The sequence below is a fragment of the Pleurodeles waltl genome, chromosome 4_2 (assembly GCF_031143425.1).
Source record: "Pleurodeles waltl isolate 20211129_DDA chromosome 4_2, aPleWal1.hap1.20221129, whole genome shotgun sequence".
NCBI lineage: Eukaryota > Metazoa > Chordata > Amphibia > Caudata > Salamandridae > Pleurodeles > Pleurodeles waltl.
Window position 1 is genome coordinate 778,895,320 of NC_090443.1, and position 13,574 is coordinate 778,908,893.

Genomic DNA, 13,574 nt, shown 5'->3' on the forward strand with positions numbered 1-13,574 from the left:
CCACTCAAAAAGTATCTGAGGACAGTCCTAATGCTAACCTATGAAAGTAGCAGCCCTCATAATAGTGGAAAAACAAATGTAGGAGTTTTTCACTATCAGGACATATAAAACACACATGTACATGTCCCGCCTTTTACCTACGTAGCACCCTGCCCCATAGGTTACCTAAGGCCTACCTTAGGGGTGACTTATATGTAGAAAAAGGTGAGTTTAAGGCTTGGCAAGTACTTTTAAATGCCAAGTCAAAGTGACAGTGAAACTGCACACACAGGCCTTGCAGTGGCACACACATGAGACATGGTTAAGGGACTACTTATGTGGGTGCACAATCAGTGCTGCTAGCCCACAGTAGGGTTTAATTTACAGGCCCTGGGCACATGTAGTGTACTTTACTAGGGACTTATAAGTAAATCAAATATGCCAATTGGGAATGAACCAATTTTACCATGTTTAAGGGAGAGAGCACGTTAGCACTGGTTAGCAGTGGAAAAGTGTGCAGAGTCCTAAAACCAGCAACAACAGTGTTAGAAAAGTGAAGGGAGGCAGGCAGAAAGTTGGGGGATGACCACCCTAAGGCTACCAGGTCTAACAGTCATTTATAAATTAGGTAGACAGCATCTCCGTCAAGGCGATGGAGTAATTTACTCCGTTGTCCTAGCAGAGAAATAGGCCGCAAATAATTAATTCAGACCCTAAATCACAAATTATTATTTCCTCAAATTTGTGAACTCTTTGGCAATCATTAAATATTGTAAAATCTTAGAGGCAGCTATGACTGACCACTCACGTCTGCTGGTGTTGTTAGGCCTAGAATTAATTCCCCACAGTAAGACCCAGGTGCAAGTATACCTATAAATTCAGGTTACAATCAGAAAAAGAGGCCTTGAGATAACAAGTTAGCTCATATTTGGAATTTAATAATGAATCGGTTCAGTCCTCTCAAATATTTTGGATAACCGTTAAGCATCAGTAAGGACCCAATAAGGAGCGATAGTGTGATTAGGGTCAAGAAATACAAAAAACAATAAAACTAGAGGATGAAATTAGGGGCCAAATGTACGAAGCATTTTTCAAGGTGCAAATGGTGAATTGGCCCGTTTGAGACTTGAAAAATGCTATTTGGGATGTGCAGACCCATTTTTGCTATTCAGTAATCTATTTACCAAATCGCAAAAAAGGTTTGCTAGTCACAATTTGGAAGGAGTGTTCCCATGTGTGATTGTATTGAGACCGCAAATGCGGTCTCAAAACAATCGCAGTTAGCACCAGTTTCAAACTGGTGTTAACCCAGTCGCAAATGGGAAGGGGTCCCCATGTGACCCCTTCCCCTTTGTGCATGGTAGCGAAAATATTTTCTCAGAGCAGGCAGTGGTCCCATTTCGCAATAACAGCTGTTGATTTGTTATCGAAATATAACTAAAGGGATTTGAGTAAAAGGACTTTATTTTTTTTAGACCTATTCAATCATGCATGGAAACAGATCTGTAATAGTTATTCAACTGAATTGACTTTCTAAAAATGACTTTATGTAATTTGTTATCATCTGACCTCTAGATGGCATTGAGGTTTTTTTTTTTATCTGCTTTTGGCATACACAAGGCTTTTGGCATACACAAGGTTTTTATGAATACAATTTGTAGCATGTTTATCACTGAATATTATTTTTTTTTTTAATATCCATTTTTAGTTTTTGTTATGTTTTTTCTTGCCACTTATACATCATCTTTATACTGATGTTGAATTGAAACCTAGTAAAATGGTTTGACGTCAAAACATGCCTAAATAATTTCCATGAAAAGAAAGTGCATCTGAATTCAGAATACTCGGGCTCAACATCCATCCATCCATCCATCCATAAGAGCTTTTATGCAAACGAAAGCATCCAACTACATTGGAAGACAAGCATTGGCAAAGCCAATAGAGCTGTATTTGGCTGCCAATCTATTGTCTTTGTCAATGCTTGTTTTGTTTTGTCAAGGTCTTTGCAAAACATGTTTGCTGGAAAAGATGCCAGATATTTGTCAATCTAAAGCATGATATATATATATATATATATATATATATATATATATATATATATATATAGGTGTTTATAGTTAGGACCTGGTTTCCATAAGAAGAACGTTTTTTGTTTTGCCTATAATTTAGGGGCTTGACAAATCTTCACCAAATTTTCAAAACGTATACTTGATCAGTTCAGCTTAGGTCATGAATGTTTTGGGGTGATCCATCAAGCAGGGGCAGAGAAAAAGGAGGGACCCCAAATGCATCTTCCCCATTCATTTTTCTATAGGACCTTTAGACATACCTACAGCCCAACCACAGAACGTAATTGCACCAAATGGGGCATGAAGCTAAATTATGTTCCACAGATTAAGCTTTTTATAGTTTGGTGTCAATCCGTTTAGTAATATTGGAGTAATTCAAGGCCTCAAAAAATATAGATATATAGAGACCCCTATCCTCCGTGGAATCACCGTTGATCGATCAGCGGATCAGTGCACCACAGTAAGAATTTGATTGGCTGCGCACAACCTGAGAGAAATGCTATGGCTATGGCCAACAATTTCTTTTGTCAGTAAACAGTCCCCGGGGCTGAAATGTGAAGGGCAGTGGAGCTGATGGGGTCACGGTACATGTTCCCTGACCCCATGCAGGTCATATAGTTGTGTTGATGGAACAAATAATGGTCTTGAAATGCCCCAAAATACATTTTTTAAAATTTTACTAGATCTGTGAATCCACCTACGTGGCTCAGTGCAACCTCTCAGTGTCAATCCGCTGATGGATCCGCGGATCTCTCAAAAAGTTTTTTTTAAAAACAGTCTATATTTTATATTCATACACCTGGTGAAACACCCATAGAAACACTCTGACACCCATTTTCATTCTAACAGAGACACTCTCACATTCAGTGTTACACACAGAGAGACGCCCTCGCAACCAGTCTGACATTCAGGCAGACACTGTCACACCTAGTCTCAAACCTACTGAAATGCAGTTACATCCATTGTCACATCTACACAGACATTGTCACACTCACTCTCATATCGAGGCAGACACTGTCACAATCTCTCAGTCTCACAGTAGCATGGACACTCTCACATGTAGTCTCAAACCCGGAGACACACTCTGACACTCACCCTCACACCCAGACAGCTAATCTCACAGTCATAGCAAGATAAACACTCACACACACAGTTTCACAGCTAGAGAGATGCTGTGACATCCACTCTCAGAGCAACACACACAGACACTCTCACTCTCATACACAGAGAGATACTCTCACACCCACCCTCACATCCAGGCAGACACTGTTACACTCTCTCTTACACCTAGACAGAGACTTCCATGCTCAGTTTCACAGCAACCTAGACACTCTCACATGTCCTGACACACCCAGAGACACATTGTGACACTCACCCTCACACCCAGACAGCTACTCTCACACACACTGTCATATCAAGATAGACACTCTCACACCCACTCTCACAGCTAGAGAGATTCTGTGAGGTCCACTTTCATAGCAACACACACATATACTCTCAAGCTCATTACTACTTTAAGAAAGATCCTCTCACACCCACCCTCACATCCAGGAAGACTCTGACACACTCCCTCTCATATCCAGACAGAGACTCTCACGCCCATTCTCACCTTTACATAGATACTCTGACATGTAATGTCAACACAGACACTCTCACTTTTACACTCAGAGAGATACTCTCACACCCATCGTCACATCGAGGCAGACACTGTCACACTCTCTTAGTCTCACAGTAGCATAGATGCTCTCGCATATAGTGTCAAACCCAGAGACACACCCTGACATTCACCCTCATACCAACACAACTACTCTCAAACACTGTGATAGAAAGATAGACACTCCCACACCCACTTTCACAGCTAGACGCTGTGATATCCATTCTCATAGCAACACACACAGACTCTCTCACACTCACTCACACTCAGAGAGATACTCCTACCCTCACATCCAGGCAGGCACTGTCACACTCTCTCTCATACTCAGACAGAGACTTTGACATCCATTGTCACATCAAGATAGGGACTTGTACTCACTCACTCTTACATTGAGGCAGTTTGACAGTAAGGCACACTCTTGGGCACAGTCTGATAGCCATGTAGACATTCTCACACATATTCACAGATGAGGAGAAACATTCAGTGGTAAAAGGACCTGGGGTTGATATTTGGGCACTGATGAATATAAATGAGCTAGGACAGAAGTTCCCTGCCCACAAACGTTTATATAAATATGGTATATTGAAAAAGTGTGTACAGAATGTTTAAAATAGATATTTATCTTTTACGAGATTTGCAGATGGATCCGTGGAACTGACGGACATTTGAAAAAAATAAGTATATAAAAATAGATATTAATGTATATGGGTAATGGATTGGTTCTGAAAAGAGCCTTTGTGTTTATAATGTGTAGGTGATTACTACACATGATAGAAGATGCAGTCTTTCAAGTTTTTCAGGAAGACCTTGTTGCCCTTGTATATTAAGTACATTCCATCATTTTTGTATATACCATCCATATCAACTCATAACTTGTGGTATATAGAAACCATGTTATGGTCCCTGAGGAATGCAGAAACCGTTTTATTAACATGTTTCCTGGATTTGTCCATTTGTGGCCAGAATTGAGTTGACCAGTTCCACTTCTGCCTTTGGCAGATTTTTGAGGAAACCAAGGCTGTGTGTGGGAAGAGTGCCATTCATTTTCCAAAGGTATCCTTCATAAGGATTTCCAAACCAACTACTATGATTGCACCCAGGTCATTGTCACCACAGTGTACAATCATAGGGTCTGGATGTTGGCAATCCCTAATGGTTTCAAACAAAGGAACTAATTGATGCTACTTTAACCCTCTCTGGCCAATCCAAGTAATATACAGATTAGACAAACCTAGGACCCTGTGAATACCACTTCTTTTTGCACTCTCTCTGGCCCAAAACACAAATCTGTTACCCACAATCTACACTCTTAGCATCTTTGGAATAATCTGGAGAAGCACACAGGATATGGCTGAAGCTGAATTAGGCTGGTTTGAAATCAAATGCAGTTAAAATGTAGGGTAATAGTCTAGTTGATCAGATTCAATTAGCTGTTGTAGATATGTTTTTTGGTGAAGGTAGGTAGTGAGGTAATATTAATTGTAAGTAAATGTTTAATTGGCTTTACACAAATTGGAAAACAGTAAAGGCAGCTGTGATGTGTTCACTGTAAAATATTCAACCACACCTGCTAAAGATGGCTTAAAAGTATGCATGCTCCAGTCAGAAAATGTTATGCACTTGTGACATGCTGCAGCAGAATGTAGCAGTCTGTGTAACCATGGTAAGAGAGCTACAGGAGCAAAAGGGGGGAGGGAATACAGAAGAAGAATAGACTGTGCCTTTGTTTTAGCATATTTAGAGGCAATAATGATTGTTTTGATTTGGTTTTCTGTAATAAATAAAGCATTCATCTGGATGTGTGTTTCGGTAATATGATCAAAAAATAATTTCAAAACTTCCCTGTGGATCCGTGGTTCCACCTGCAAATTTAAAGAGGGGGGTTGTGCTGGGTGCTGCAGTGGACCTGTGATCGGACAAAACTCTTATCATATTGGCTATTTTTTGAGGAGTGTTACAAAGGGTTAGCTATAGAAACCAGTCAGAAGTTGTAGAACGTAATGTTAACATGAAAGGGAGATTGTGATTGGTTTAGTGATTGAGTATCCTTGAAACCAAAGTTGACGAGGTTGCCATTACTAGTTGCCTGCTATGAGAGTGGACTTCTATTCTTGTGGTTGGTTTTCTGAACATTTGCAAGTGAGAAGAAATTATATCTGATACTCAAAGAGAAACATACAGTACAACAAAGACAATTATCATGTATGTGTAGTGAAATGTAGTTTATTTTACAAAGTAGTAGTAAATGAATAAATTAATATTAGGTTAAAGAAATGGAGCAGTGGGTTCACAAAATGCTATAAAGGATATAAGTACTAGCTTTAGGCTTATGATTTAAATAAACACATTGTATAAGTAATTCAATACATAACAAAGGGATTTAGCTGAACTTGGATAAGGGGTTTCATGGATGTTTCTGGTTTCTTTCAGTATATTAAACCTATCCCTGATGTAAACTGAAGCTAGTGTGGAGAATGCACTGATGAGTGATTTAATGATTAAAAATGTTCTATTGAATTGTAAAAACCTAAATGTGCATGTCTATACTTAAATGGGTATGTATAAAAGCAATGTTGAATTCAAGCAGATAGTCAGGCATATATTCAGAGATGATAGAGGTTATTTCAGTGTCAGTTATACACAGATATGACTGAAGCATACTACTTCGAAGGCTAAGAAAGAATATTTGGTGAGAACACCTTGAACTGTTTTTTTTTGCTGTAGAACGTTAAGGTGCCAGATATAGTGTATGTGACCTGCAGAGAAGGTTGCTGTGTCTATTGAAGACAAAACAAAAAGTGTTGTTAGGTTTTATTGTCTTAAAAGTGCACTTGCTATGTTAAGATATATATATATATATATATATATATATATATATATATATATATAAATATATATATATATATATATATATAGTCTTGAATGTATATTGTTAAGCACATACAAAATAATACAGATAGAAAAGGAGACTCATAGTCAGTTAGACACAGAATCAGCTACTTGTATATTTATGTGCATATAGACAGTTTAACTATACAGGCTGCAGCAAGAGATGTATTTAGGCTGTAATATAGAGAATACAATATGTCGTTTTCTACACTGATAATATAGATTCCTATTTTATATATTGTGGTTTAAATATGGTTTAGGCTATAAATTATGACCCTAGGTATACAGTTTTATTTTTAAGTTCACTTGGTATTATTAGAGTAGAGTTTAAGTAGGTTTACTTAATGTGCTGTCAGAAAATTCAACCTTTAAGTGAGATGCTTGCAAACTATAGAAGAGAGTGTATTCTTATTAAAAGATGAAACATGTCATTCTGAGTTTTACTGAGTGAGATAAAAGGTTCCCGGGGCCAATGCCCAGGTATATATGCACACTACTAAAACATATGTTAGTCATATAGCTATTATAGTCGGTTTCATATCATGTGAAACAGTGAGAAAGTCATATGTATATTCACCAATGCAGACACTAACAAAATGAGCCATATACTAAGGGTCACACTGATAGATTCACTAACACAATGAACCCAATGAGGGCCACATTGAAGCACACACTTACACACCTGGGCACAAACTGGTCTGTACACTGACACACCTACGCAAACTGTGATGTATAGACTGACATACCCAGGCATGTACTAATGATTAGAGTGACACATCCCAGTATGCACTGTTGCAAGCACTGACACACCCAGGTGCATGCTGATGCGTTGACTGAGACACCCAAATGCCCTCTAATGTGTACACTGCAATACCTAGGTGACAGTGATCCATATACTGGCACATCCAGGCACACAGTGATATATAAACTGAGACACTTAGGTATGCAGTAATACATACAGTGAGACACACAGACACTCTCCTATTTATACACTGACATGCCCAGACACACACTGATGTGTACAGTGACACATTCAGACACAATCCCTTACACTTACATATACTGAGACACCCAGGAAATGCAATTCTGCATGTACTGACAGATCCTGGCACACTTTGATGCATGCACTGACACACCCAGGTGGACACTGATGCATTTAAAAAACATTCAGATGTGCAATGATGCATATACTAAGACACCCAGACTCATGCATAGAGTGACAGTCACACAGCTAGGAGCACACTGAAGCATATACTGCCACATCCAGGCACACACCAATGCATGCACACTGATATATAGAGGTGTACAGCTAGGCACACACTAGTATATACACTGACACACTGAAGGACAAATTGATGCACACACTGAGACAGGTAGGTACATACAGTACTAATGGATACACTGACACACCCAGGTATACAGGTATGTACAAACTGATACACCCAGCCACATGCTGATGTAAATACTGATCCACCCAAGCCTGAATACTGTCAGACATCTTCAGAGAGATTTATATGTACAGTGAAAGACTAAGCCAGACATAGATGCATAGAGTAACACATTTGGGAGGACATTGATCCACATAGTAAAGTTTTGAAGAGAAGAAGACAGATATACATTTAGGGACATGAACAAGGTAATACTTATGAATTTTGTATCACAGCCAGACAGACAGTGTTATATAGACTGGTACACCCAGCACAAATTCTTACATTTACTGATGCACAGGTGTACACACACTAATATATAGTCTGACAGCTACAGATATACAATGATGTAGTGCCCGTTTTTAAATTTACTATCAATTGAACTTTGAACTAGAAAATGTTGGTCTTAAAAAAAAATTCTGGATGGATGAATGTATTCTTTATTGGTTTTCTAGTTATTGATTTCTACCTAAGTAAGAAGATTCACAATGCCTAAGAAAAGAAAAAGTTGGAATAAAAAACAAAAACAATAATTCTACTACCTGCTTCAAACTGACAGTAAAAAATGAAATAAGGTGGAAAATGTGCAGAAGAAGAAAGGAGACACTGGTAAGAGTACTAAGATTTTTTTTTAATATGCTGTCAAATGCAAAAATGATAGAAAGACATTAATTAAAAGTGCAAGTTTGAAATGTAGTGATAAACTGGAACTAATGGATTTTATAAGAATTAGGAAGTCAAATAAGGAATCAGAGTTTCAGACAGCAACAATTTAAGGAGTTAAGAGTAAAGATGCTTTGAAACAGAGTACTTTGAAATGTGAGGAAGAAGATGAAGAAGTCTAAAACGAGCTATAATAAAGCAAACGCATCATAGAGAATTTAATTGACAAAGCATTTGTTGTGAAGAGAAAACCTACTTATTTCAATAATGAATACAATAAAGACACTAGATAAAACAGTCATGTTCATGATGAAAAGAAATTTAAGAAAGAAAATGATTAACAAAACTCATTTTTGCCAAATGTTTGAATGGATGCATGCATCTAGTGGAGAACTGTTTTTAATGAAGATAGTTATTTCCAGGAGAATACATTAGTACATGCTGTTGACACAACTGGTCGTTGTTATGAAGTAAAAGATGATAAACCTTTAGAAAAAATAAAAGATAGTTGCTTGGAATATAGAAGAAGTAATAGCTGAAGAAGTACAAGGATGACATAAACCTCCTCCTGTGTACAAGTGTAAGCATAGTATTATTTGCAGTATCCGTCAAGAATCAATTAATAAATTGAAAACATTCTTATGGGGAAGTCTGAAACAGAAAATTATAATGCTTCAAGAATAAGATCCTTGCAGACTTAGGAAATTCACTAACTTACATGAACATTCATTGCCATGTCTTTCAAAGAAAGTGTGTCAAAGTACTTTAGAATGCTAGCTGAGCATCATTCAGGAATGCAAAATTTGGCAAGGAGACTGTAATATGTGAAAACTCCAGCTTTATGTTTAGAAGATTTGAATAGAGCTCTCTTACATGATACTATAGCAGAGGTTGAGAAAGTTTCTGAAGACATTCCGTTCCCTTTTTTGGCCATGAAGAAGAGAATAGGGAGAATGACCAGGTACTGATTGCACCTGTAAAAGAAGTAGACATACAAATTAATATTGAAAAATGTAGAAAAGAAATAGACAAGTTCAATTCAGTGTGTTTTGAGAAACCAGAGTATGTTTGTGTTTCTTGTCGACGCACTCACTACAAAAACCAAACTCGTTAAGTAGATAATAATGATAAGCGGCAGGAATTTGGTGCATATCTATTTCTAGAAGAATGCTTTGATTAAGCCACAAAGCAAATAATATGTAAGTCTTGTCATGGCAAGTTACAAGAGAATAAAATGCCAGCTACAGGAATTCATACCAAATTAGAATTGGTACACATGCCACGTGAACTTAATGAATTAAATGTGTGTAAGTCAATTTTAATAGATACTGTACATCCATTCCAATCAATTTTTCGAATAGAGCCCAGAACAGGGAAATTGCCACCAACAGAACTACAAAAAGGTCTAGAGGGAGACTAGATTAAAAAAATATGATGATACTGTGGGTGTTGAAAAAGATGAAAATGAACCACTGATTATTCTAGTAAATGGAGCTCCCAAGAAATTTAAAGAAATCTGTCAAGAATTAGTAGATGTAAATAAAGTTAAAAAGGCGCAATTTATTTGAAAGAAAATAAACATTGTTATACTAATGTTGATATTGCTTGAGACATAACCTGCATTGAAGATTAAGTTCTGCAAGCTAATGGACAGATTGAAAAAGGAGGGAAGCAGAAGTCAGAAGAAATATATCAGCACTATAGTATTAATCTACTACATTTCAAAGGTGGTTTTGGGAATTCTATTGATTTGTTTCAAATGCAACAAGCTAGAGGAGCTCCATTGGGTGTCTGGGGAAAAAAGTTTAGAGGCTTGTTACATTCTACAGGAGTAGGTGGTCGTTATGATGACCGATCTGTACAAATGCTAGCAGCTGAGTACATGTCAATAAGACTATATTAACAGGATCCTAGTTTTCGACAATGTATTACTTATATATTCTATAACTTTAACTTATGTGTATCTTTTGTCTATTTTTATACATGTAAAACAATAATTTTACTGCACTAATGTAGGTAACTAAGTACATCTCTATCTATGAATATAACCAGGTACAGATAGGTAATGATACTAATACAGGAATACATTTATGCAGATACAACGGTTTGCATATATGTATCCACTAACACAATGAAAAAACACTGATGCTTAACCTTAGAAGCTTTGACAGACACTAACACACACACTGATATATTGAAGCATACACAGGTATATACTATGAAAGATCCAGTCACACACTGATGCATTCACTTAGACACCCACATCCACTATCATGTATACAGTAAGACACCGAGAGTCTCTCTTATGCATAGAATGATGCACACAAGCACACAATGATCAACAGTCTGATACACCCGGGTACCCACTCATGCACATAGTGACACACCCAGGCACACATGAATGCATATACTAACATACCTGGGCATGCAGCCATTCATACACTGACACACCAATGTACATATTGATGCATTCACTAACATATCTAGCCAGATACTTATGTACAAACTGACACACCCACGAAGACTGTCCAGCTTACATTGACACACCCAGAGACACTCCTACACATACATTAATAGACAAAAATATAATAATTCATACACTAACACATACAGGTTCACTCTCATTCGCACACTGCCACATACAGGTACACAGTTATGCATACACTAACACACCCAGCCACTTATGAATACATTGACATACCCAGGGACACTTTATACATACACTAATACACGAAGGCACACAATGATCTATAAACTGAAGCCCCCAGATACACTCTCATGCACATAGTGACATACCCACGCTCACATCCAGATACACTCTCATTTATACACTGACACACCCAGGCGCACACTATTGCATACACTGACACACCCACAAGGACACTGATGTATACACTGATGCATCCAGATACACACTAATACATACACTGACACACCGAAACACACACTGATGCATACACTGACACACCCAGTCAGAAACGGATGCATACACTAAGAAACCCAGGTACAAACTTATGCACACACAGATACAGCTAGACAGATACTACCACATACGCTGACACATCCAAATGCCAAATTATGTTTGTACTGACACACTGAGGCCCAAATGATTGCATACACTGACACACTCAGACACACACTGATGTATATAATAATACATGGAAAGAAACATTAATACATACAATAGCGCACCCAGATACACCCTGATGCATACACTGATAGACCCAGGCAGAGACTGATGCATATACCAACAAAACCAGTGAGATACTGATGCATACATTCAGACATCCAGGCACACACTATCATATACACTAACACATACACTGATGTACCCGGGTACACATTATTGCATACACTACACATCCAGGTGCATACTGATATATAAATTGATACATCCAGACATGCACTAATACTTACAGTGACACAGCCAAGCACACACTAATACATACTCTGAAACACCCAGGCACATACTAAAACATACACTGACACACACAACTTCAAACTCATGGAAACACTAACACAACCAGGAAGATACTGATGCATACTCTGGCACACCCATGCACACTCCGTTATATATATATATATCTACACACTAACATACCCACACTCACATTCATGCATACAGTGACATACCCAGGCACATACTTATGCATATATGCATAGACTGAGACACCCAGACACAAACTAATGAACAAAGTTATACATGCAAGTGGAAATTCATACATACACTGACACTGGTATGCAAGTACTGATGTATAATAAAGACTCAAACACAGCTTGTGGTTTTGTTCAGTGGTGATTCTAAGAAGAAGTGTTTTAGGAACAAGTTTTTCTTTTTTTTTCAGAAAACTATTGGAAACTTGGGAGAAACTTAAATGCAAAACATATGCATTATCAAAGCACAACAGTGTGCAAAAGTTTCTTTAAATAAAAAAATCTTTAAAAAAAAGCAACAGTGCTTTTTCATCTGCAAAAAGAAAGCACTGACATCTTTAACTTTTGCAACCAAAAGATCATGGCAGATGGTTCAGGATGTTACCATTCTACCTAATTCGATGTAAGTGGCTGGCATACTGATGTTTTGAGCAGTAGCATAGGCAGAGAATGATGTCCCAGCTTCAGCATCCCAATGTGTTCCTTCTTTTTCCCTCATCCTACGTCGATATGCACGTTGTGGATTGTGGGAAAAAGCTTTCACATACTTGATGTCCCATGGCTGTATTTTTTCGATATACCATGAGCCAGCTCTTTTCCAGAGAATTGCATTTGACAATTCTTATGTGACTTTTTTTTCTCCACTGGGTATGGTAAAAAAAAAGCCATGCATCACTCTCCTTTCTTGATTAAGAAGCCATCTGTTGACTTTCATCTTGTTCAGCAATATCTTCAGATTGTGCAAAAGGTGGTGGAGCACTTACTTCAGCCATTCTGGCAAGTTCTATAACAGGAGGATCCCAGCTAAGATGCTTCTCCCACAACAGCTAAAAGAAAAATAACTGTTTCAGAAAGTGGCCCTATCCAAAATTAGGTGTGGTTCAAAAGTAACCAATGAAATAGCAGAATAGTCTTCACACATCGAGCGGCTCTGCAGGTCCCAACTAGAATTGCGGATTCATGAAAATCGTGAAACAATTTTTACATTGTATTGTAAGGATAAAAAATACGTTTGTGACTTGCAAATAGATTCAACCTTTTATGCACATGAGAAACAATGGATCTTATATGTTATTTTTTTTTTTCATTTTCACGAAACCGATGATCCAAACCACAGATTCATTCTGTTCATGTGATCGAAATAGAAATCATAAAGCTTCACCCTTATACATTTAGCGGAAGCGCAGGTGGCACCGCAGGTCTAAAATTGGTTACAAAAATTATAATAAGATTACAGTA